The sequence below is a fragment of the Polypterus senegalus genome, chromosome 3 (assembly GCF_016835505.1).
Source record: "Polypterus senegalus isolate Bchr_013 chromosome 3, ASM1683550v1, whole genome shotgun sequence".
NCBI lineage: Eukaryota > Metazoa > Chordata > Cladistia > Polypteriformes > Polypteridae > Polypterus > Polypterus senegalus.
In genome coordinates this window covers 53,558,392-53,586,219 of record NC_053156.1, presented here as the reverse complement: position 1 = coordinate 53,586,219, position 27,828 = coordinate 53,558,392, and the positions used below count along the sequence as shown (strand labels likewise).

Below are 27,828 nucleotides of genomic sequence, written 5' to 3'. Positions count from 1 at the left end.
CTTCTGTGGGTGGCTAAATTTAGACAGATGGGTACAACATACAATAGAAAATATCCAGGCCGTTCTCAGATTGTACGAACGCCTGAAAACATCCAAGCTGTAAAGGGCATCAAGTTTACAGTCTGCTAGACGTTCAGCGCACGAATATGCTTCTGGGAGAGCTGTAGAGAGTTGTGAGGCACATTTCCATTTGAATGGTTGTGTATATATGCAAAACTTTCACTATTGGGCTGAAACCAACCCTCGTGAACTTCATCAGAGACCCCTGCACAGTGAGCATGTTGCAGTTTGGTGCGCCGTAGCAGAATTTGGCATTGTAGGCCCTTACTTTTTTGAGGAGAGTGGAGCAACGGTCATCGTCACTTCAGAGAATTACCTTGAAATGCTAGAGAACTTTTTGCTGCTCCAACTGGAAGAAATAGATGTGGTGGATGCCTGGTTTCAACAGGATGGAACAGCAGCTCATACGGTGTGGAGATCCATGCAAGTTTTGCAGGAGAAGTTTCCGGGAAAGCTGATCTCCCTGAGCGGCGATGTCAGGTGGCCTTCACGTTCACCTGATCTCGCTCCATGCAGTTTCTTCTTGTGGGGTCAACTCAAGTTGATGGAATACACACACCGACCTCAAAACCTTGAAGCCCTTAAGGATGCTATTTGCCACAAAATCGCCTCTGTTGCCCTTGAAATGGCTGAACAAGTCATGCTAGTGTTCAGAAATCGTCTTGAAGAGTGTGTATCGCCAATGATGACCACCACCTTGAAGACAACATTTTTTAAAAACAGCAAAGAAAATCTATTTTGTTTACCCTTTCTTGTGTCGTAATGAAATTTATTTTATCTTGTAGCGTTTTTGTAGAATAAACGTTTGAAATGTGGTACTTCTTTTTGGCTTATCCTGTACAATGAAGAATTCGAAGTGGATTCAGTGATGGATAGCTTCCCATGTTCTTATGTGCAGCCCCAAACTGTAATATTTGCACCACGATGCTTTACAGTTGGTATCAGGGTCTTCTGGTCATATGCAAGTTTTTGTTTTCGCCAAACATGTGTTCTATTACTGTGACCAAATAACCATATATTTTCCTTGTCTGTCATAGAAATTTTTTCTTGGGGACAGCAAATGTTTCTTCCTGACATACATACTGTACCTCTCATGTAGGTCTGTTTTGGGCAGCCTCTAATGGTAAACTCCTACACTTGACATCTAAATTGTCAATAGCTACCTGTAGATCCAATGATGAAATTCTGGGGGTTTTAGAGACTTCATTCAGCATCTTGTGTTCTGTTCTTGGGATGGACTTGCTATGAAGCCTGTCCTGGACAAGCTGGCAGCTGTTTGAAATCTCCTCCTCCTGAAGATGATCTTCTGGGCAGTAGAATGCTTGGTTTTCAATTGTTTGGATATCTTTTTAAGTCCTTGTCCAGACTTCTAGGCGTCTGTAACCTTCCTTAAGAAAATCTGAAGGCTTCAGGGAGTTCTTTTGACTTCTGCATGGTAATAACTAACATTGCAAAAACAAAGAACAGAAATAAATATATATGGTTTAAATAAATTAAGTTCCTCCAAGATCATCTCTAATTATGTTATAATCATTTGTACCTGATCTGGTGCACCTGATTCTAATTTTTAGATATTTGAGTTAGTGATAAATGTAGGAGTATACTTATCCCCTCCCCCCACATAATTTGTATTTACCATTATTTAAATAATACAATGGACTACAATATGTAAATGTGACATTATGTTTGTTATATCACCTTAAGCTATATATACTGTTTAAATGAATATCAATCTTAATATGCCTACATATTGTATGTTAAAAACATTGTCTACGGTTTACTTGATTTTCCACATGACTGTATGAAATATGTAGAAAAATTCAAATGAGAGATATGAAAATTGATTTATCAATTACAAAATCTCTGATTGTAATAATTTGTCAAAAAGGGTAAATTTTATTTTTATAATTGTATTTGCTTCTCAACCTTTTTTTATTGAGAGCCGGAGCCCTTGTTGTTCTTAAATTAAGTGTGCCACACAGTAAGAAATCAATTTGTTCTCTTAATAAGCATTTTTAGGCAATACAGTTTTACATTCCTGCATGCAGGCATATTAAAATTCAAATAGACAGAAAGATGAAGTGAACAAGCAAATAAGCCCATATGTTGTTCAATTGTAAACAGTAAATAAGTGGTGATAAGATGCAACATGTTTGAACAGTGTTAATGCAATTACTGCTGTAAGCTGTCTCAAAAGATTACAGTAAAGATAATAACTTTGCTACTTTCTCCCTTTCCTTTTTCCCGCTTCTCTTTTCGAATGACAATCCACAGAATTACAGTGGAAATTAATGTCTATAAACCAGAGCTGATTTCAAATCCTTAAAAGGAAAATTTGTTTCATGTCTAGAGGACTGATTGAGTCTCTGCAGGGAGAACAAAAATGTTTGCATCAGGGATCAGCATCATAGGGAATCCCTAGAGTTCTGCTTGCCCTGTGTTCTGTTATTTAAATGTGTCCTTTGAAATTGTTTCCTAGCTGTTGATCTATACATATAATTAGGGAATGCACAGATAGTCGAGCTCTTGTAAAGGTAAATAGTGTTCTTACAGCATAAGTACTAGCATATGAAAAGTTTGCAAATTGATTTAACATTTCTCAGTTACTTAGTCTCAGAATCTGACTTTTCATACTTCAGAAAAATCAGTTTAAAAACTAGAAAGATGCAAATATCTTTAATAGGGAATCTGCAGTTTTAGAAAACCTGCAATATTTGCCCATATATAACTTTATACTTCACATACCTATAAGATTAAGTAATAACTTTAATGAATGAAAGTTTTATACCTAAAGGTTTTTGAGCATGTTGTTCAACTTGGATTCACTGATCCTTGCAGCAGTGTTATCTGGAGATATTAGCTATGAGGCTCGCTAACAGACTGAAAGAGCTATGTGGCAATGCCTTGTCATGTTACCCTTCACATATTAAAGGTTGGGCAATTAGTTGCAGTACCAGTTGAGATGCAGCCAAAAATGGGACAGATCCTGACTGCTTAAATCTTAGAAATGAAAAGTGGCTTGTGTGGTGTGGAGCACAATTTCTCTGAGTAAGGTGATGGAACTTGTGCTGGTATAATAAAAATTTGGGCTAGATATACCATATTGTTTCCAATTTATGACACACTCAAATTTAAGACTGATCCCCTTTTCAAGAACAAATTTTGAGGATGAAAAATTACTTGTATATTCAAGATTTGCAAGTAAATATACTGGTATACTGAGCCCTTTTTTTTCTTTCGAGTAGTCACAGTTGACAGAGCTGCATGTGCCGAAATTACATTCCTCTTGCACAGGTCTATGCACACCCAATTACTCTGTCATTTCATATGAGTTTATCCCAGTAGGAACAGCAAACACCCATTTTAGGCTGGATATCAGTACATCGTATAAAGAATCCGTGGTCAGTCTCACTCTCACTGCAGCTGTTACTTTCACAAAGTTAAACATAAAGAAATCTCATTTTAGAATAATACATTATACATTAGAAGAATATCTATTAGTTTAAAGAAAACAGTCAAACAGAACTTTTAATGCAAAGTCCATAAATCCTAAATCCCAATATTAATAGAAAAAAATAATTTATTTGATAGTGAATACTTGCACAAATGCAACTTCAGAACTATTTCAATAAAATAATTTAAAACATTTTAGAAAATGACATACTGTATCTCATAGCTATATCTGCAATGTTGAATTTTTAAACATGTCTTACAAGTGAGTCCATAACCAAATAGTCCTAACTAGCCAACCCGCGGCGTACCATACGCCGCATAATCAGGCCGGTTTTTTAATAATTTTTAAGCACAGGGAGAAAATGTAACATTTGCAAAATCGGTAATGTAATAAATCAGCAAGAAAAGCAACATTGTAACAATGCACGGAACGAACCAACACACAATCGTCTGTGCGGCGTAGCGAGGTGGGAGGGGGGTGTGTACAAAGTGCAGGAGCATCTAAGAAGACGCATGTCTGTCGCGGATGTGAATTGCTGTATGTAGCGTGTACAACACTTTGCTATACTGCACGCGGTCGTGCGTCGTAACCAGAAACTCGTTTTTTAAAGACTGCTTACTTCATTTTGTTTTAACCTCAGTTGTAAAGGAATGTTTTAATGATCCCATGGGATACCCCTCGCAAACAGGTTTACACGCTGCATATGGCGATTCACCTCCGCGAGAAACATGCCTCTATTAACAGTCAACGTGTGGTGGGGGGGCTGTGTACAAAGGATAGGGATGAAAACAGTGGGAGCGTATGAGTCGCACTTAGTGGCAATTCCACGGTTTCCAGCCCGAATGGGGTTCAACGGCTTACCCACGCCTAGACACACACTCAATCTCATGCATAATTATTTATTGAATGGTAAACACTTCTGGAAAGACACGGTTGTCTAAAACAGGTTAGTGTGAGAATACAACAGTAAGTAAATGAAAAGATGGAACTCTGGAGAGAGCAAAATACAACACAATAGTGAACCCGCGGCATAACAAACGCCGCATAATTATTTATTGATGGTTGAACACTTCTGGAAAGACACAGGGACACCCCTCGCAAACTGTTCTACACGGCGCGTACAGCGATTCACATATGTGACAAACAAACTGTTTTACACACTGCATACAGCGAATCACATCCGCGACATGATTTTTCCTAGATGGTCCTGTCGCGTCCACCCTCTCGAAGCATACGCACTGCCTGCTCATGTGCCCGGTCGCAAGCCGCGTCCAGCCTCGTTCTCGAAGCATACACACCGCCTGGTCATGTGTCCGCTCGCAAGAGAAACTCACGGAGAGCCGCCCACCAGCTGCCTGTGTGTGTGCCTCTGTCTGTCTCTGGTGCGGCTTTTTCTTGCGCTGCCTCTGTGTGAACCGGTCAGGCACAGAGAAGGTCAGCTGCTGATAGAGCGTCTCGACTGTTGCAGGGCCTGCATTGGTGAAGCAGGTGAGACGGTAATGAAACAGAGGCACAGGGCTTATTGGTTTTTAAAGACTGATTCCTTCATTGTGCTTTAACCTCAGTTTTAAAGGATTGTTTTAAGGATCCCATGGGATACCCCTCGCAAACCGTTTCACACGCTGCATATGGCGATTCACCTTCGCGAGAAACATGCCTCTATGAACAGTCAACGTAGCTCTGGCCTCTACGATAGACGAACATAAATGACGCCATTTTTTCTGTGTTGTCGCGTTCGAGTTGGTGGGCGTGGCCCTGCGAGTTGTCGTCGTATCCAATGGTCTTGGAGTTGGTGGGCATGGCTCCTTCCTGTGTGCGCCATAGGTGTCTCACTTGTCGGTGGCTTAGTGAATCCACGCCCCTTCCGGCGTGCTTTTCATGGTTGTCTTGCCTTAGTGAATTATATATATAGATATTGTGTCTTCAGGCCATTTGACCCTTCTCAAGTTTCGATTGCAAAAGGGTGTTACTGCATTTACACTACAAACATATATATAATTACCATATTAACTTTTAATCTTAAAATTGCTGTAATTTCAAAATAATCTTGAAGTTTAAACAGTTAACATTTTTAATTATCTCATTTTAAAACTTTTATAAACTTTGTCAGTGATGTGAACAATATGTAAGCACTTGTCTTATATCACTAAACTAGAAGAACGAAGTTTTTAGTTTGTCCTGTTGGAGCCAAAATGTATAAATTGTCTCTCTGACTGACTCTTGAAAATGCCACATAAAACTGTCCATGCGAAAAGCAAGACATATGCAAATCAATGCCAGCAACTGATTGAGTTTGCCCTTGTGATTTGTTTATAGTTAAAGCAAAGCAAACTCTTATAGGGAATTACAGTCTTTTAAATCCAAAGGGATAGTCACTGAGGATCATAGAAATCTGAGGAATAAATACTTTTTCACCTTTTGCTCACACAATTATTATTGTGGCCTCAACAACATTGGATTGCAATGCAGTCACTCTCAATCGGGTACAGTTACATATTTTCAGAACATTTAGATTTTGTAACAACATTATTGGTGTGCCACCTTTAAAGAAGAGGTTGTTAGGAGCCATTCCGAGAGAATTAAGGGAATCCAAAAATTCAGCAGGATAATGAACTGCTTTAATGATTTAAAACAGAATTGATAGAAAAATAAGTTTTTTTTTAATCACCTTGTAGTTTGTCAATCAGATACAGTAATTATTAATTTCATCAGTGGTATCATTTTTAGGCAATAGTATGGCTTTTTCACATAACCATTAATCATTTTTTTATGTAAATTTATAGTATCCGGGTAAGTTTCTTGGCCAGTTCTTCAACAGAGTTGACCAATTTTCCAAGATTGTTTGGAATTTTAGTACCTCCATTAGAAGTCTCTTTTTATTTGCCTGTTGCCCATTTTCAAAAGCTATTGTGAAAATGCACCAACTAAATTGTCTCCCTTCGACTAAACTCTCATATTAATCGTAAGAGTCAATTTATGAATGTCGCTCCATATAAAGGATGACTTTATGGATGCCTTTACTTTAACGGCCATGATACCTGTTTGAACTGCTGGAAGAGATCACCTGAAAACGGAACAATTTCTCTTCCCACTAAATTGTCATTTTCTTTTATGTTCTTAAGTATTCTGTTCAGATCCTCTATTCCCCCTTTGTGGGGAATATGAACGAGCGCCCCACCAACCAACCCGCCAGAATAAAGTGGCAGCTATGCCAGAGGATGCTACAGCTATTGCAATTTTAGAATTTGATCTAATTTTAGCCAATACTAGCTGAAATACGCAGCGTTGTCTGGGAGGAAAGTAGTATTTTTTTTTTTTATAACTGTTTGAGAAAAATATAATTAAAAAACACAACTTTAAAAATAAAAATAAATGAACAAATAAATGAAAACTCACTAATGTGCTTGTCTTGCGGTCTTGTATGCATGTTATCATCCAGTTGATGCTCGGAACTGGCCAACTCTATTTAATTTCAAAAGCTACAGGCGGGCAGTGGTGCTCAAACATAAAGAATGTTGGCAGTCGCCTCCAGTTCACCCTCTGGTGGTCATTCCGAGTGTCAACTGGATAATAACATGTATACAAGTCTGCAAGATCACCCCCCACCCTTCACAGAAAAGGGTGGATTAGGGTTGATTTCACACTACATTATTTTTCGGCAAACAATGAGAAATGTGTACCAAGTTTCATGAAAATCCCTTCAGCTGTTAGGAAGTGATGCTGGAACATACATACATACCCACTTTGACTTTACTGTCCAAAATTTCATCATAAACTGTTTTCTGATCATTCACTAAACTAATGTAAATAATGTGATTTGTATGAAGAAGCGTCCGAGCATATGAAGAAGGTTAAATGAGCCAAGCGACTAACCCGATGCCCTTATATAGCTTGGGTGTGGTGGGGGAAATAGCAGAGCCAATGGGAGCATTGGGCCGTAATCCTACAGCCTCTGTGAAGTGCTGAGACTGATTTTAGTGAAAGTATATTTTACGGCCGTTGGTCCGGTCATGTGACGACAAATGGAGTGTACTCTGGCCTGATGATCCCTTTGGACTAAGGTATAGGCTAGCAGCAGCGGCCACAATATGTAGAGATGATTAATAGCAAATTATTTCTTCTTTGTTATGTATTTAATTAAATAAGCATACTATACTCTTGACAAATTTTAAGTTTCTAACACATTTGCAAGTAGGCTAATTCAATATTACACCCCCCCATGGAGTTAATGGAGTTTTCCATCAAGATGATAGCACAACATGACTATGTGCCAAATGTCAACTTTATATCTTGATTGAAAGTTGGTTTTTAAAAGTGGAAAAACATACATACAAACTTTCAGCTTTATTAGTATAGATGCATGACATTCACAGTGTCACAATTGATTTGTCTGATGTTCTGGCTTTACCAAATTTTTTCTTTAAATTGCAGAGGTTTATTCATTCAGAAATATATGACAGAGTTAATTTTTAGCATCATCTTTTACAAAGGTCATGGATGAACAATTTACTCATGAGTTTCTTAACACTTAAGATTAATTTGAAATAGCCTTTATTTATCAGCATTCAAACACTCTGTATTTTGATAAATATCTCTTGTAAATGGTCAAGTCATTTCCTATTAATAATATGATTTATTAAAGTACCTGCGTAGCCTATTAATACCTTGAAGCAGTTGGAATACCTTACAGCATGAATGTTAGAAAAACAAGAAAAAATAAAACTGTCATTATGGGAAATTGACTGTTGGTCAGAAATGAACTTTAGCACAGACAGAAAACTAGCAGTTTTGTTATTTTTAGTATTTGTATTAATCCCAGAGGGGCAATTGCAATACACACAAAATCAATGCTATGTTGCCTCTGTAATTAACACTGGAATTACCAAAGCCTACGAAAAAACTTGTAAATCCGGCCCAACTTAAATCCCTCTGCACCTCTCCATCAGCATCCTTTGTCTTGTAAATGTGCCGATCAAGACAAGCAGCAAGCAGCCTACTATTCCGTCCCCCCACCGCCGCAGAACATGCACAAAGTTTTCCCAGTTCCAGCATTGATTATCTGGGAGTGAAGTGCTGGAGTTTTAGAGTGGAAATAATATATCGTTATTTGGAACACATGCATTTCATGTGTGTTCCGTTTCTACAATAATCTGTGTAAACACATTGTTAAAACAGAAACGTTTTTCATATTTCAGTAATAAATGACAAAATGTAAACATAAACTATATAATGTGTGAAGTCCAAAGATCAAATAAACATTTTCATAAAAGGTTCAAAGATCATACAACAGTTTCCATGGCGCAGCAGTAAGAATTGCTGACTTGTAATCAACAAAGTTAGTGTCTTATTGTGCATCAACCAAATAATCCCCATGTAGTCTCACAGAAGCTGTGAATAAAGGTGTTTTATCAATGAAATGTTCAATATGCAATGTATTTTCCTATCTTTTATGCAAAGAAGTGACATGAGGTACAAATGACTAATAACAGGCAACTATACTGTACATCATTGGAATGTTCTGAGCCTTTTACTATACGTGATTTGATGTAAATGGGATATTTGATAAAAGCGGATCCACTCAGCTGTGACATGCTGCTCCCCTTAGCAAATATATATACTTGTTGTATATTTTACTAACGAAAGACAGGAGACTACATGAAAACTAATAATTTATTTGGAAGAAGATGCCCTTCTGTATGTAAAAATACCATTATTGCTTTTGAATGACTTGTAGCTTTGTTATCTAATCAACATAATCAACGTAGACTTCATTAACAGTTTTGCACTGCACCATGCAATGTACATGTCACTGTTACAGTGCATCTGGAAAGTATTCACAGCGCATCACTTTTTCCACATTTTGTTATGTTACAGCCTAATTCCAAAATGGATTTAATTCATTTTTTTCCTCAGAATTCTACACACAACACCCCATAATGACAATGTGAAAAAAAGTTTACTTGAGGTTTTTACAAATTTATTAAAAATAAAAAAACTGAGAAATCACATGTACATAAGTATTCACAGCCTTTGCTCAATACTTTGTTGATGCACCTTTGCCAGCAATTACAGCCTCAAGTCTTTTTGAATATGATGCCACATGCTTGGCACACCTATCCTTGGCCAGTTTCGCCCATTCCTCTTTGCAGTACCTCTCAATCTCCATCAGGTTGGATGGGAAGTGTCAGTGCACAGCCATTTTAAGATCTCTCCAGAGATGTTCAATCGGATTCAAGTCTGGGCTCTGACTGGGCCACTCAAGGACATTCACAGAGTTGTCCTGAAGCCACTCCTTTGATATCTTGGCTGTGTGCTTCAGGTCGTTGTCCTGCTGAAAGAAGAACCGTCGCCCCAGTCTGACGTCAAGAGCGCTCTGGAGCAGGTTTTCATTCAGGATGCCTCTGTACATTGCTGCAGTCATCTTTCCCTTTATCCTGACTAGTCTCCCAGTTCCTGCTGCTGAAAATCATCCCCACAGCATGATGCAGCCACCACCATGCTTCACTGTAGGGATGGTATTGGCCTGGTGATGAGCAGTGCCTGGTTCCCTCCAAACTTGACGCCTGGCATTCACACCAAAGAGTTCAATCTTTGTCTCATCAGACCAGAGAATTTTGTTTTTCATGGTCTTAGAGTCCTTCCGGTGCCTTTTGGCAAACTCCAGGCTGGCTGCCATGTGCCTTTTACTAAGGAGGGGCTTCCATCTGGCCACTCTACCATACAGGCCTGATTGGTGGATTGCTGCACAGATGGTTGTCCTTCTGGAAGGTTCTCCTCTCTTCACAGAGGACCTCTGGAGCTCTGACAGAGTGACCATTGGGTTCTTGGTCACCTCCTTGACTAAGGCCCTTCTCCCCCGATTGCTCAGTTTAGATGGCCGGCCAGCTCTAGGAAGAGTCCTGGTGGTTTCGAACTTCTTCCACTTACGGATGATGGAGGCCACTGTTCTCATTGGGACCTTCTAAGCAGCAGAATTTTTTCTGTAACCTTCCCCAGATTTGTGCATCGAGACAATCTTGTCTCGGAGGTCTACAGACAATTCCTTTGACTTCATGCTTGGTTTGTGCTCTGACAGGAACTATCAACTGTGGGACCTTATATAGACAGGTGTGTGCCTTTCCAAATCATGTCCAATCAACTGAATTTACCACAGGTGGACTCCAATTAAGCTGCAGAAACATCTCAAGGATGATCAGGGGAAACAGAATGCACCTGAGCTCAATTTTGAGCTTCATGGCAAAGGCTGTGAATACTTATGTACATATGCTTTCTCAATTTTTTTATTTTTAATAAATTTGCAAAAACCTCAAGTAAACTTTTTTCATGTTGTCATAATGGGGTGTTGTGCGTAGAATTCTGAGGAAAAAAATTAATTTAATCCATTTTGGAATAAGGCTGTAACATAACAAAATGTGGAAAAAGTGATGCGCTGTGAATACTTTCCGGATGCACTGTATATGCCATTTTGGTGTGGGATTCATAAAAACAGTGTTAATGTTTGTGATGTGCCATCTATTGAAATGACAAATGCAGTGCATTTTATTACTAAAAATGTTTATGAGGCACCATCTTTTGGAATGACAGAGACATAATAACTGGATGGTCACACAGACAGACACATAGGCACATTTTATTAAGAGGTGTGGCGGACAGACAGGGCCCTTGCCAGGCTGAGACGTCTTGTTAAAGAAAGGACCTGGGGAGAGAGCGTGTACAGGGCATTATCTTCCTTGCATTTTCAGATGACAGCCCCCTTGGGTTGCAGCAGCAGCACCATGGATTCCCACAGGTCTTGCTGGGGGCTGGAGTTTGATGGCTGAGCACTGTTGGATTCCAGGGGTGCCACTAGGGGGTGCTGCAGAGATAGGCTTCCACTGTCCTCGGAAATGCTTCTGGACCACGCTAATGGGCCACTGGAAGTGCATCTGGGTGCAGGATAAAAGAAGCCCCCTGCTACTGCTCCAGGAGCCAAAGTTGGGAAGTCGAGGAAAAAGCTTGCTGGAGGAGGAGTGGAGGTGAAAGGAGAGACAGAGGAAGAGAGAAAAAGAAAAGGCATTGCTCATTGCTGCTTTTATTATTGTGCTTCATTGTGCTTGTCAGTAGTGTGCTATACTTTGGGAAATGATTGAAAAGCGTTTCCCTCTGAAATAAACCCTGTGTGTGTTGCTGGACTTGTGTCTGCATCTGTCTTTGTTGGGTGTAGAGAAGCTGAGCACCCCCTGCAGGTCAAGAGGGGCACACAAACAACTTCGAAATATGGTGGTGCCCTGCAGGCTGGACATCTCATGCATAAGTGGCTATATGAAGTTCAAACCTTGATTATGTTTATATATGTTGAAAATGGAAAAAAAAATCATTGGCTGTATTTACTTTTTTACATAACTGTATAATGCATCACTCTCTCATTGTCTGAAAGATTTTAATGTAAGCAGCAATGGCTTTTATGATCTGTACCACAGTCAGACTGTGAACAGCAGATTCTTTCCGTCTCATGGACATTCAGTAATTACTGTAATATAAACACTATGGAAGACTACAACAAGAAAAATTAATATAATGACTTTATTTCTTGGATTTATAATGGAAAACTAAATCTATATTGATGATTTACATACAAGTATAAGCTAGGGAAATTAAACCTAAATGGTATCAATTGAAACCATATAAAGATATGATAAATTTACCTGCAACCATGAAGAAGATGTTAATGACATAACATTAGTTTAAAAGCAAGTTGCCACCGCAACGGTCTATATTCTAATACACATAATGTTTCTGCATTTATCTGTTCTGTATGTTTTAGGCACATGCTAGAAGTGAAGTTCTGTAAATGGTGTTTGTAGAGAAGCTGCTATATGAGGACACAGGCTTATCTAAGCTAAGTACAAAATCAAATAATAATAATTAGGCCTGGGTAAAAATATTGATTTTCTAATTAATCATATTTTTCATTTAAACAATTCAATTTCAATTCTTAAAGTCTCAAGATTGATCTTGTGAATCTCTATCCTGCACAATTAATATACTATATGTAGATTTTTGCTTTTTTCGTCTTTGCTGTCTAATTCAGTAGATTTCACTTAAGCATCAGTTAAGGCTTTCTACTGAAAAAGCACTCTACTGTCTCATCATCCCCTTCAAAACTTAAATCAGATGTGTGGTCTTAGTATGGTTTCAAATGGTGCAACGGTAATGAGCAATTGGATAAAAGCAAAACCATATGTAAGTTGTACATCCCATAAATACTGTTGTAAGTGAAAATATTTGAGAAATCATTTATCCTGATGTCATCCGTAAATTTAATCTCTGTTTATATCAAAGCGAATAGAGCCTGAACAATCTACACTGGTGACAGCGGATAACTCCAAGCTTCCATTCAATTTGCTTCATGCCCAAAAATAACAATCTATAGCAGTTTTTACCTGTAAAGATATGAAACCGTATATCTTTGTTGAAAATGAGGGCCATCAATAAATGATACAGGTTTTTGAATGGCAATATGCTATACAAAACAAAACGCAAATGAGTTAAATTTTTATACCCAGGCTTTACAAAGATCCTAAGCAAAGCATTGTCAACATCTCTCAAGACAGTTGAGAGTAGCCCTAAATTGCAACAGCTGAACATGCAGGGCAGCAGATTCCTATGTGACAATTGGATGTCACTCCATTAAAAACAAATGGGCACCTGTGGTGAAAGTGTTGCAGACAAGCATGCTGCATGCCAGTCACACCAGGAGCAACCTCCCTGCTTTTATGCTGAGCTTCTGAGATGACTGACTGACTGTTGTTCCAACAACCTTTCTATAGCATTCCCAATGCACTGTTCCATCGCGTGACTGCATCAGTCACAACTTTGTGCATTGGCAAGTCCAATAAACATTGCTTCTCTTTTAGCATGTGGCTAGCTGTACTGCTAAGGCAGAAAAATGTTTGCAATGTACCTCACCCAGCAAAGCAAGGAATTTTCAGAGCATCTTGCGATACTAAAGGGAATGTATGCGCAAAGCAGCCGACGTGAAATAGTTCCACAAGCTGTACTGCACAGATTACATTAGCGCCATTATTAGTTACAAGGGCTGGTTCTTTTTCTTTTATGTTTTATTCATCCAACGCTGCTGTCAACAAGCACTGGTTCTAGATCTGCATTTTAAAATGCTTCCTTTTTGTCTGTGGAGGAATTGTGAAGACCCATTTTTGAGGCTTGTTAACATGATTGCTACAAGTGAGCAACTGAAGATATATGTAGCTTGTAGAATTTTAGAAAGCCAAATGTCTTCCTACTGTATCTTAAATTTTGACTATTTCAAGATTATTTTAAATATACAATACGGGAATAAATTTGGCTAACAGTTTAGTTGAAGGCTGTTCACATGGAGATTCATAACACATGAATAGGTTATTGAATAACATTTATTATTTAAGAAGCAATATTTGATTATTTTATAATATTGTTATTTGCAAAATGATATAGATGTTTTATAAAATGGATGCCATTGCAATAACACAAGGAGTCCACTCCATAATATGTGTGGACTTTGATGTGGAGATACAGATGTTAATTAAATTATCTTGAATTTTTGTATGAGTGCAGTGCTGTGAAAGTTTTTGAGCAATGATATTTTGTTCCAAATCTTGCAAATACTGATGTAAACTATTCATTACTAATCTATTATTTCTAATTAAGTGTCATTCCATGTGTATGCATATGTTCTGAAGACACTATGTAGACACCCTTGAAATAAAGTTTTACTAAAATTTGTCACATTATATCAATGTTCTCTATGCATGGTAATAATAATAAGTAATCTCTAAAAAAAGCCACCACTTCAAATATATCAGTGCATGCTAATTCAGTCAAGATAACATCGATATTGAATCGAATCAGAATTGAATCAAATTGGGACATCAGTGCCAGTACCCAGCCCTAATAATAATACATTTTATTTACATAGTGCCTTTCCCATGCTCAAGGCGCTTCACAGAGTCTCGGAAAGAAAAATAGGCTATATGTAAGATTGAATGCAAATATTTTCTGCATAGATCACTAAAACAGATAAATACAGGATATACAAAGAATAAGGAGAATAAAAGATAATAAATCAGAGTAAAATTCTAAATTCAGTATTAAAAAGAATATTCTGAACAAATAACATCATTTGTGATATAACGTTTTTCATATATTCATGTCCTCTGCGTCTTGCTCTGTTATACACATCACCTGCATCTCCTCTCTCACCACATCCATAAACCTTCTCTTAGGCCTTCCTCTTGCCAGGCAACTCTGTCCTTAACATTCTTTTCCCAAAATACCCAACATCTCTCCTTTGCACATGTTCAAACCAATGCAAGTCCAACTTGAGCTGAACCTCTAATATACTCATTTCTATTCCTGTCCATTCTGGTCACACCAAATTTAATCTTAATATCTTTAACTCTGCCACCTCCTCCTCTGTCTCCTGTTTTTTGGTCAGTGCCACCCTCTCCAACCTATACAACATAGCTGGTCTCACTATCGTCTTGTAGACCTTCCCTTTCACTCTTGCTGATACCTGTCTATCACAAATTACTCCTGACACTATTCTCTACCCATTCCACCCTGCCTGCACTCTCTTTTTCACCTCTCTCCCACAATCCCAATTACTCTGTGCTGTTGATCCCAAGTATTTAAACTCCTCCACCTTCACCAGCTCTACTCCCTGCATCCTCACCATTCCACTGAAATCCCTCTCATTTACACACATGTATTCTGTCTTGTTCCTATTGACCTTCATTCCTCTCCTCTAGAGCATATCACCACGTCTCCAGGTTCTCCTCAACCTGCTCCCTACTCTCACTATAGATCACAATGTCATCAGCAAATATCATATCTCTAACCTCTTCCTCTCTATACTCTCCTGTACCTCCCCATTCCACCATCAGGTTTCATTTTCTTCCTTCCTCTGTCCAGATGTCATGTCAAGCGCCCTTCTTACTGTCACCCTTACTACTTCTGCTGTTGTTGACCAGCTATCTGGCAACTCTTCACTGCCACCCAGTGCCTGTCTTACCTCCTCCCTGAACTCATAATTGCAGTCTTCCTTTTTCCACTTCCACCATTTGATCCTTGGCTCTGCCCTCACTCTCCTCCTCATCTTGATCTTCAAAGTGATCCTACATACTACCATCCTATGCTGCTTAACTACACTTTCCCCTGCCACTACTTTGCATTCTTCAATGTCCTTCAGATTGACACTCCTGCATAGGATATAATCTACATGTGCATCTTCCTCCACACTTGTACATCACCCAGTGTTCCTCCCTCTTCTTCAAATACGTATTCACCACAGCCATGTTCATTCTTTTTGCAGTTTCCACTATCATCTGACCTTCTTCGTTTCTCTCCTTAACACCATACCTAACCCTCACCGCCTCATCCCCTCTGTTCACTTCACCAACATGTCCGTCGAAGTCCACTCCACTTGCCACTCTATCCCTTGGGTACATTGTCTATCACTTCATCCATCTCACTCCAGAAATCTTCTTTCTCATCCATTTTCACATCCAGTGTCTGTCTGAAACTGTTTTCACCTCCAAAGCACTCTTGACATACTGTTCCTTCGGAATAATCCCTACACCATTTCTCCTCCCATCCACCTAGCCTTACTCCCCTTCCATTTAGTCTCTTGTACCCACAATATATAAACCTTCCTTCTTTCCATCACATCAGCTTACTCTGTCCCCTTACCAGTCGTACTGCCAGCATTCAAAGTTCCTACCCTCAGTTCCACTCTCGTTACCTTCCTCCTCTCCTCCTGCCTCCAGACATGTCTCCTCCCTCTTCTTCTCCTTCTCCTTTTATCTGGTGTCTCCTCTATTTATCCCTCACAGGCCTTGCAACAGAGAAATCACTTTATCAGCAGACACAGATGACCTTCCATCCCATGGCTACGTACAGGCCTCCACACCGGACCGAGACTGTGGTTCCCCCAATGACCAGGGCGTTCACTCTTTGGCTCTTCCCCAAGCCTCTTCCACCACCGCTGCCTTCCCAGTGTTAAGTGGCAAGACATTCACTTTCCAGGTCGCTCAAACTCCTCAGAACTGCTCAGCTGAAGCAACCTCTTCCAACTGCCCCCACCCTACTGAGTGTTGGCTACACACTCCACCAAGATTCCTGCTGGCCCTTTCATAAGCCTGTTCCCATCCTCTTGCTAACTCTTGCGCCGAGTCTTTCCTCCTCCTGCCTCATTCCTTTAATCTCCGTTCTCCCTTTTCTTTCTTTCTTTTTTCCCCTATCACTCGTGCTTCTCCCTTTGAAAATGGGGACGTGGCACAGGTGTGATGATTAGCAGCTCCTGGCATCAATTATGGCCACAGGCGATTCTGCACCTGTGCACTTAAGTGTAGGACCGTCTTCTTCGCTCATGAGAACCGCTTTTGTCACGCTACCATGCCCCCCTCCTTAAAGCCGCAAGTGTGGCGATTATTTATTTAAAATGGCAATTAGCCTTGGATCTCATTTTACCAAATGGTTGCGGGCATTGTTAACCCGGGCCTCGACCAATCTGGTATCAAAATTGGTATTGTTGTCCAGCTTCATCTGGCAAAATTGTACACCGGATACTGGGCTTGGGATCAGCACGAAGCACACTGGTTTGTGCATCCCCTGTGGCTGGATTATTGTTTGTGATATAACACACACACAAATTATCATGAGCATCTGGACAGAGAGGTAAGATGAAAGAAGTTGCTGAATGTTAGGTTAAGTTTACTAAAGGATCCCTGAACCTGCTGTGAAGACTGCATGACATAGAATGTCACCTGTACTGTGCAGGCACCCATTGGCAGCAAACGTATTGAAGGGACTGTCTAGTGAAAAATATAGAGCCCAATGAAAATCAGATTCCCATGTGCTTTATGTGTTTTCAAAATTATCAGCACATACAGGACTCTGATAGTGCATTCAAAACATGTAAAAAGAAAGAAATTCTTTAAGTAGCCACAGCACAGAAAATGAAATAAATTCTTTAAGGAGCTACAGAGAATGGCCCCTATGTTATAGTAATGTGATTTTTACATATGAAATTATCAGTGTTTAGAACCTGAGACTTATCGTCTTGTCATTAAATGAAAACACTGAAAATGTTAAAACAATACTCAATAAAAAATGTGCCTAGCTCTGTTTATTCATGAGAGGATTGAATATAAGCCATCTACCACGTTCTCTGTACATCTTGTACAAAACCGCATTTGTAAAACTTATATACATGAGTAAATGTGTGCATGCGTGTGTCTAAATTTTCCCTTTATGGCACAGTGCTTTCTTGGCTCTGTCCTGTATTGTGAGCTCCACTGCATTCTACACGCATCCACTTCATTAAGTGACTTGTTAATTCATTTTGCTGTGAAATGAGTTCCTCCTTACTAAACAGATGAAGTTAATGTTGATTAAGTTTGATTGAGACTGTCAGGTGAGTTATTTACAATCTGATTTTCACGTCTCTTTGCCTCACTGACTCATCTATCATTAACCTTCTCTATCCTTTCCTTAAGCGTGTCTTTTTTTATTTTTTTGTTCTTTATTTCGCCTTATACACTTTCTCGTATTAGGAATTTGTTAGTTTTCACATACCCCTTGGGGTCAGTGTGCAGGTTCAGCCATTGTACAGTGCCCCGGAGCAATTGAAGGTTAAGGGCCTTGCTCAAGGGCCCAGCAGAGTAGGATCTCTTTTGGCAATGACGGGGATTCAAACCGGTAACCTTCAGGATACCAGTGCACATCCTTAGCCTCAGAGCCCGTCTTTGCTGTTAGTCTTCTCTGATTGAATGTTTAATAGGTTGTGAAACAGTAGTAGAGAGTACCGCTGTAATAAAAAGCACGATAAATAGCGGCAGGCAAACAAATCTGCACTGAATTCACACTTGGATGAACTTTTGTAATTTTACTACACAATCACATTGCGACCTATCACAGACCTTCACCAGCCATAGTTTAAGAAACATTGCTCTAGTGTTTTAAAAGGTACGAGGGGAGGAGTTTCCCTCAGTGATGTCTACAGCTCATCGCAGAGTGGAAGAACGAAGAGCTGAGCCCAAGATTTATCAAAACTATTGTTTACTTCTAGTTCCGAAATCGCCATAACGTCTTAAAAATTAGGCTTTTCGGTACTTTTTCAGCACTGGTATCTATACTAATAAAAGGCAAAGCCCTCACTGACTCACTCACTCACTGACTCATCACTAATTCTCCAACTTCCCGTGTAGGTAGAAGGCTGAAATTTGACAGGCTTATTCCTTACAGCTTACTTACAAAAGTTAAGCAGGATTCATTTAGAAATTCTACACGTAACGGTCATAACAGTCGATACCGGTCGACAACGTCCAATGTTGAACTTTCTTATTTATGGCCCCATCTTCACGAAATTTGGTAGGCGGCTTCCCTGCGCTAACCGAAACCAATGTACGTACTTATTTCAGTGGTATGATGCCACTGTCAGCCACCATATTGAACTTTCCAACGTCACTAATTCTCCAACTTCCCGTGTAGGTAGAAGGCTGAAATTTGGCAGGCTCATTCCTTACAGCTTACTTACAAAAGTTAAGCAGGTTTCATTTAAAAATTCTACGCGTAACGGTCATTACGGTTGACAATGTTTGCCATGTTGAACTTTCTTATTTATGGCCCCATCTTCACGACATTTGGTAGGTGGCTTCCCTGCACTAACCAGAACCGATGTATGTACTTATTTCAGTCGTATGATGCCACTGTCGGCCGCCATATTGAAGTTTCCAATGTCACTAATTCTCCAACTTCACGTGTAGGTAGAAGGCTGAAATTTGGTACTTATTTCGGTGGTATGATGCCACTGTCGGCCTCCATATTGAACTTTTCAACGGTCTTTGTTACTTATGGGCCCATCTTCAAGAAATTTGGTACGCGGGTTCCCAACGCTAACTGAATCCTACTTACATACATATATAGGTCCATAGCCTGCAGCTCGGTCACCATGTGAGGCGGAATTGGGTCCCCCATCCCAACACCTCCCACGTTGCTTGCTGGCTGCCTGCCTATATAAAGCCGTCCGTCGCTCCAGTCTCTACATTCCCTTCCTTGCTACACCACGGGATTCACGTCTCCCTGCTGATAACTACAGCCTTTTAATATAATCCACGGCTTCTCCGCTGTTTTATTGTTCATTTATTACGATTATAGTTATTGTGTAGGTATTTTAGACTTACTTTACATTGTTCAGGTACCCATTTCCTTTATCATTCCAACCGTACCCCCATTAACATGTCTATCGATGTGATCACCATCGATCAAAGAACTGTCACTTACCGAGTGGTTTCCATGCCTGGAGATACCACCTACCTTTTCCATTCTCTTTGTTACATATTGCACAGCCATAACAGGCTCACTCTTGATATCTGGAGGAACATTGTGTCTTATGTATTGAATGACTGGGACAGGTTCAAGGTGTGGACTGATGACGGTACAGGAGATAATTATACTACACAGGAGCACTAGAAGAGTGAAATGCTTAAGCCCTTCACCTATGGATCTGCATGTGAGTTGATGGCTCCCGCTGAATTGTTCGGTTGTCGCTTTCAAGTGTACCGAAATGGCCAAATATTTTACACCTTTCGACAACCGCCAATGCCTCTTAAACATCTTAGATTCACAGGTGACAATTTCAGTAGTGGACACTTTGATGTTTATGAATGTTTAAACTCTTAAAAGCTGGATGTGAAATTATCGATGAAACCGGTTGTATACTTACAACGCTTGACAGATGCCGAATGTCTCTTCAACACAAGTCCTGCAAATACTGTCGTAATTGAAACAAACCATGAAACTCAAACCGACAGCAGCAATCCAAGCTGTGAGATTTGAAACAAGATTACTGTTCACATGGCCAACTGTACGTTGCATGCTCAAGAGTAAGCTCAGCGCAAGGCTTGGTCATATTACAACCGGAGGGCCGAACTCACACTGTGGTATACAAAGAGATACTTAACAAATAATTATTGGTATATTTTCCCTCAGTTTAAAAAGGTTTAATTTTCTTCTTAATAAAAATTTTAAGGCAGTACTTCACCGCTGCGAAGCGCGGGTATTTTGCTAGTATTACATAACTGTACTGACTACTCTCAGTGACATGCCAGAAGACAAATCATATCAAATACTAAAATTAATCAAATCTAAGTAACTAGTAAAATAAATTCAAAAACATAAGAAAACCCAGAGCTTCTGTAAAAGGTTGGTGCAGTGTCTGGAAAAAGGAATCCGCTCTTCATCAGTGTTAGTGTAAGGGTTCTCGGCTGCATCCAGTAACAATAACATACAGAGACAAGACCAGTTAAAACTTACATAGAAATTTTTAAATATTTACATCTTTTAAAAAACAGCTCATCTATTAACAACTTGTATCAGTTTGGTGGTGCGTATTTGTTTACTTGATACATATGAAACCTCTAAACTCCGATACTCCTTATTAAAATATGTATCACACTGGAAGAAAAGCAATATATGGAGCAATTTGGGTGTTTTTTTTATTGTTATCCTCTGCATGTCCTAAGTGTCTGTCATTAGTTGAGACAATTTCAAGGTTTTTCAACATCTGGCACAAACTTACCAAATCATCAATGTCAACCCCAATAACTTTTAACTACATGTTTGGTATTCTGCTATGGCTTTTTCAGATATTGGTTTATAAGAGTGTTAAACCAGGCAATGAAGCTGAAAGTGATGACAGGCTGGATCACACTGTAATAAAAGGACACTTGTCCACTTTAAACAATTTAAGATTATGGAGACGAAAGAATTGCTGGTTACATTTAGAGTTGTTTTTTGTATTTATGTTCCAATTAAGATTATTATCTAGGATAATGTCTAAGTATTTATATTCATTCAGGATTTTCTGCCTTCAACTAATTGAGAAACAACCATTTGTACGTTTAGGTTGGGATCCTAGGAAGATTGATGGGATTAGGTGTTCTTTCTGTGTATTAGACAACAGATTCCATCTTATAGGCAGGGCATATCTAATGCAGTTATGGCACATTAGAAAAGCAAAATGTATCTTTCAGGACAATTAAAATGTTCTTTCATTTTCTCAGTTAGTTCCTTTATTCCAAATAAAATCTTTATACCTTTTAAAATATGTGATATGTCTGCTATGGAACACATTAGTTTATTAACTATTCTGGGAAATGAATGGCAGTATATAGAAATGTTAATTTAAATGCACTGAACAAAACAATCAAGAGAAGTAAAGCATCAGATCCAAATCAAGTGATGACATAATTGGTGATGGTGCTAGAATTCTTGTATTCATATAGTTGATGAATCTGAGCATTTTAGTTGGTGGAAGAAAAGGGTGTTCCTTTGGAATATGGAGAGTTACAGGGCTATTTTGAGTTGACATTCATGGTCAACGAGAAATCGGGTATCTAGGGAAACGTCATCAAATACTAACCTTCATGTCTTCAAGCAAAGGATGGAGTCAGTGCAAATACAAGACAAGTAATAAGTGAAAACAAAGAAACTGCATTGTGAATTTGTAGATCCATAGATCTGAATCTGAATGATGTGAATTTGTAGATTTTTAGTGAAATCAGTACTGAGAATATTGGGTTTGGTGCTTTATAATATTCATTTAATTATGATATTTGAGGAGCAAACTTTGAAGCTCTTTTATGCTATTGATCTCGCTCTCATTCCCAAAATTTAGGTGACATTAAAGAAAAAAGACACTGATTTAGAAAAGAGAGTAATGGGAATTCATTTACTGTCTTTAGGGTTGGTACAATGATGGCTTTACTGTCCAAAGTTATAGAACAGGAAGCTATTTCCTTTGAAACTTTCCCTTTTCCATCCAGTCTACTTCCCCATTCTTGAAGGTTATTAGCTGTGAGCAGTGATTAAAAAATATTATCACAATTAACACAATGGCCAAAATGGAAGTGTTCTTCAGGCTTATAATCTATGATAAAATGAGCACCTTGAATTAAGCTGCTGTTGATTCAGACTGTGAGGAACAAAAAAGCTTTTTTGAGCCTTTTAATTAGAATTCTTTCCCTATGTATTCTGTGTGTTATGCAGAAATCACAGTATACTGTATACTATACTATATAATGCCAGATTTACAGTTTGGGGAAGATGCTTTAATAAGAATATGAAAAATGTGGGAGTTTAGAATGATGACATCTGAGGTTCTTCATTTTAATGTTTCATTAAAACAGTTTATTCCCCCTCCTTGAACAGTATATTGAAAATGCAATTTAGAAAAAATAAAATTACAGCTGATGCAGGTGGACAGAAATTTTTAAAGTGAATTTTTTGAAGCAGCAGTCATGAAATATTTAAGATAATTGGGCACTTTTTATAATGTTTGTAAATATTAGTACTGCTCTTGTCAATGATTAGTTTCTGCAAATCATTATATCAACATAACAGAAATTTAGAGTCTTCGCATCCACCATTGATCTGGGAGCATAACTGGTTTCCTTGGTGATGCCTACTATTGAAAGATTACTTGTACTTTGTTCACATTTAGTGTTGTCATTTGGTTTTACCCCATCTTTCTGGCAAGTCTCTTTCTCAGTCTCCATCTCTCTCTCTCTCTCTTTAAGCTTGCTTTGCTTGTTATTTAAAAAAAAAAAACGTGGGAGACAGACTTGAGCAAGATTCAGGCTGTTCTGGTTTCCAGGCAACTGGCTTTTGAAAGAAGAAGAGAAGGAGAGCACGGACAGATTTAGAGAACTGAAAGGCTGTTTCTTTTTGTCCACTATTTTGTTTATGTAATCTTCAGTTGAGGTTTACAGTATGTGCCTTTTTATTCGATTGGTCTGTACTCAGAAGTAAGTCTGGCTGCCCTTTTCTTGATATTCTACCAAGGTAACTCTGCATGGTTTGAAGTGTATATTCTCTGTTAGTGTGTGAGCTGCATAGCAAAGGCAGCCGAGGATCGTTTCTGCATAGCAGTGTTTGGCTTGCGTGTGTGTTATTAAGACATTCTCTACTATATGAATCTCTATGTTTCTGCATATGTAGCTCTTTCTTGATTATTAGAATTGTCCAGCTGTTGTATTTTTTTAAATAAATGGGGGGTTGGTATACTTTGTATAGAGTATTCTAGTACACCTGCATTGACGCGTCACTTTGATGTGTATCCTGACTTTTCAAATGCTTCATTGTGCCTTTGAACTCTACAAACCAAAATGCTGAATAGTGTATTTGACATTTGTTTCACTGGCTTTGCCAAAAGAGGGTAAAATTGGTTACTGTTTGGCATGCCTGACTGTTAAATAAATAAATCAATAAATACAAATAATACATTTATCCAGTGCTGTGACATAATCTTTGGTTTTTGAAATGGATGATATGATATATTTTATTTATAATTTATATTCATCTTTGCTTTCAGTATTTTAAACCACACACTGACAGGTACATTTTATGATTTTCACCTTTGATTTTTTAAATCCATATATATATATTTTTTTAGCAAAATTTAATAGGCTTGTACATTACCTCCATCAGTCAATTCCTAACGCATCTATGACAGACTTTTATAGTGCCTATACCACTTGAACATCATCTCTGTGACCTCTTAATTTTATGATTTATGTAATGTGCTTCCTGCTGTCTGTGATATCACACTGTAGTTAAGGAAACACATTATGGTAATGTTGAATGAATTATAGATGTATATGTTGTCATGTTAGAACAACCTTCCTTGACTAGTTTGTTGATGTAATGATTTTCCTATGGCTGGTAGATAGCTACTTCTCAAGCCCATTCTTAATGATATTAATGTCTAACACTATGGATCTGTTATATTTTTAGCTAAACTTTTAATTTTGGTACTTATAATTTTTCTATTCTATCATGGCATTTCCTTGAAAACAGTCAACATTTGAAATTATCTTCAAAGATACTTTGTGTCATGAGAAAAAGGTTCTTTTGGGAACTTTCAGCAGTCATCCCTATCTGCATACAGTCCTAACAATTCTTTGATAAACAGTATCAAATGAAGGGTCAGTGAAGACTTGCAAGAGTTAATACTAGACTGAAGTTTATGCCCTATGAAAAATAACAGAAATTATTGAGGTAAAATTTTATTCAAATATTACTCTATGATAATTTTGGAATTGAAACAGTCATGCAGCTGGAAGCTGTATTACTCAAAACACTGACCAGTGGCTGGTCAGCATTCTGCAGAGAATCACCCTTGAGTATTAATTTAGAAACATAAACGACATTAATAAACTGATTTGCGATTAGTGGCCCAGTACACTAAAATCAGCAAACTTTTCTATAAAAATAATTTATTTGTGCAGGGAGTCGAAAACCTTTTTTTGTAGGTTTAAGATGATATTCCCACTACAGATACCTCTATTCCCCAATCAATATTCACAATCAGCTAATTGTCTTTAATTTATACTATAAGTGGTTAATTGGTTAACTCATGATGCTGAAATTGGTTCATTTTGTGTTAAAAATGTGAACCAGATGCATGCACGTCGCATGAATGTGCATTGCCTGGCAGTATTGTAGGGAACCCTTAACACTGTGGACCTTATTTTCAAAGGAACTAGGCATATTTACCAGTAATGCATCTGCACATGTTCTTTAAAAGGAACAACCATTTGCATTTTAAAAACTGTGTGAGTAGGGAAAATTGGCAAAATATATGCTTGGCTTCAGGATGGGGGTGTGTTTTAAGGATTGCTACTTCGTCCTATTTGTGGGTGCACTTGGAGTTCATTTTGTAAATTTTAGATGCAGTTAAAAGATTTAGTAAAGCATGTGCAGTTAGCATGTGGCCCAGAATCAACCTCTGATTGGCCTAGTCCTGCCAGAAATGTAGAGAAAAAACAAGAAAAATACAGTTCACGAGCATTCAGAAATTTCTACATAAATTAGTACAGTAGTACAAGTCATAAATGCAAAACTCCACATAGCCTAACACCATTCAATCTGCAATCCATGCAGGAGGCACAGGAGTAGCACTGCTGTCTTGCAGTAAGGAGATCATGGTTTTGTGTCCCAGGGCCTCCAAGTGTGAAGAGCACTTTGAGTAGTAAGAAAAGCGCTCCGGAAATGTAAAGAATTATTATTATTGTTATTATTGTTGTTATTATTTAGTACAATATATCGTGTTGTTGAGTGTCAAGAAGTGGTGGTAGTAGTCTATGATACTGTGATGACCTGTTGAATATGACACTCAGAATCCACTTATTTGGGGGAATCTTTTATATGACCAATTGTCATTTTAATGATGCCCTATTGCTCCTTGTCTGGGTCTCAGGGGCATCTCCAATAACAAACAAAAAAAAGGTAGCTTTCTGATTTTCTGCCTCTTCCTGCTATTTTTCCATTTGCTAGGGAGCTGCCATGAGCCCTCACGGAGTGCTTTCCCCCAAGAACCCTATCCCCTGACAGTCCATTGAGTAGCTTGACATCTCACAATATCAACATAATGTGGGATGTGTAACAAAGTCATGCCTCATCACACATACGATTATTTAAAATGAGCCTATGTTCCCACGGTGTGCAGTAGATGTTGTATTCATGTGTGTTAGTTACTGTTATCACTTGTTATAGGTTTGTGTGCTGATGTCTTTAATAGCATTGATAGTTCTTGTTTTATTTTGTTCAATGTACTTTGTGTTGCACCTGGATCATACATGACCAAAATATTTATTTTAGTTGAAAAGGGAAACAAATGCTATTGCTAATAATGGCACTTTATTGATTTTATGCACTTTGAGATTTGCCTAGCTCAGATATGTTTATCTGAAACAGAAATGTTTACATTTTTTATTTCAAAACTGGAAAAAGGAATGGCTGCTACCTCAGATTCTGTTTAGTTATAGCTTTTTCATTGTTTTTTATGCACTTTTTAATGTGCCTGTGTCAGAAGTGACCAAATTTAAAAGGGAAGCATTACTTGTTTTTCAATACATTCATTTATGTTGGTTAAAAATATGTCATTACCTACTGTTTACTGACTGTGGAAAATGTCTGGCCCAGCTAAATTTCTTGGTTTGAAAATCTGACCCAACTGAATTTGTAATTGAATAGCCCTGATATACAGTATCAACAGAAGACTGAATAGAATATAGTTTTATTGTCATACATTTTTTAAACCTTTGTATCCTGACTCCCATTTTTGGCCTTGTTAAGCACATGTAACTGCTCAAAACTTAAAACTCTGTGTCATGTCTTAAAACACTGAGTTTTACCATTTCTATATGTGTTTGAATTGAATTGTCCATATTATACTTGTAGATGGTATCTTGTTCTGACGTTTATTCAGATCAATGAACCTTTACTGTTTACAAAAATCCCTTACCAATTAGTGTATTTCCTCTATTCGACATTGTACATCTTTTTAAGGTCAGTGAAGCATCTACATAAATACCGTATAGTGTTGCAGTTACTTTAGCTTTCACAACCTTCTCTCACTGAAAATCATAGATTGCATCCACAATATTTTTTTTTAATTTATACATCATATGAACAATTTGAAATGAAAGTAAATCAAACATTTAATAGCTTTCATCTCTTAGGTTGACACATACCTAACTCACCAATCTTGTTGATCCATATGAAATTGCGGTGTAGGGCTTCAGCTGTATCCATGGGAACCTGTTTTCCAAACATTTTCCTTGGTAGTGGTTGTTATCTTTTTATGTTAAGGAATCTGTATATGTGAAACATGCTATTGATGACAAGAGTTGAAAATGGAGATGCAAAGTGTGGCCTTATCAGAATTCTTTAAGAAGACTGTTTTTACATAAAAAGGCAGAAGGAGAGAGGAGGGGAGAAGAAGATAAGATGAGCAGGCTAATGAGCATGCCATAGTTCTGAAATTTTTTGGTTATGTTTTGAAATAGATATGATGTCAGAGCTTCAAGTAATACTCTTTCATTATGGCAGGTGTTCCTAAACTTTTTATATTGTTTCCATGGTAGGTCCCAAGAGGGTGGTTATCGTAATAACAGCAGAGCCATTAATAGATAAATAACAACAGCCATAGAATAAGAAACAGGGTTTTGTTTTCATTCAAGCATATTTCACACATGAATATTACAAAAAGAGAAAAGTGGAAGCAAACATAATGTTAATAAAACAATAATTATCATTTGAAACAGGGAATAGACCCAAGGCATATTACTGCCAGTATAAAAACCTTTGGTAAGCTTTATTAAAGATGAGAGAAATAAAGTCTTCTTTATAAAGGGTGCACTGTGAGGGTATGATCATTTTTGAAAGGATACTATGAATGGTCACGTATCTTAGTCACTTTATTCATGGTGCTG

At 38.2% G+C, this 27,828-nt stretch overlaps 1 protein-coding gene across 6 annotated transcripts in view; it reads left to right on the top strand.

The window, feature by feature from the left end:
* Positions 1 to 27,828, top strand: part of camta2 (calmodulin binding transcription activator 2) — a 274,044-nt gene that overhangs the window by 30,152 nt on the left and 216,064 nt on the right. Inside the window, exon 1 of one of the 6 annotated variants that reach the window (XM_039747204.1) lies at positions 23,265 to 23,358. The exons of the other annotated variants lie outside the window; for them this stretch is intronic. The gene's annotated coding sequence lies outside the window, so the exon portion shown is untranslated. Of the gene's footprint in view, positions 1 to 23,264; positions 23,359 to 27,828 lie in introns of those variants that run through there. 6 annotated transcript variants of the gene reach the window in all.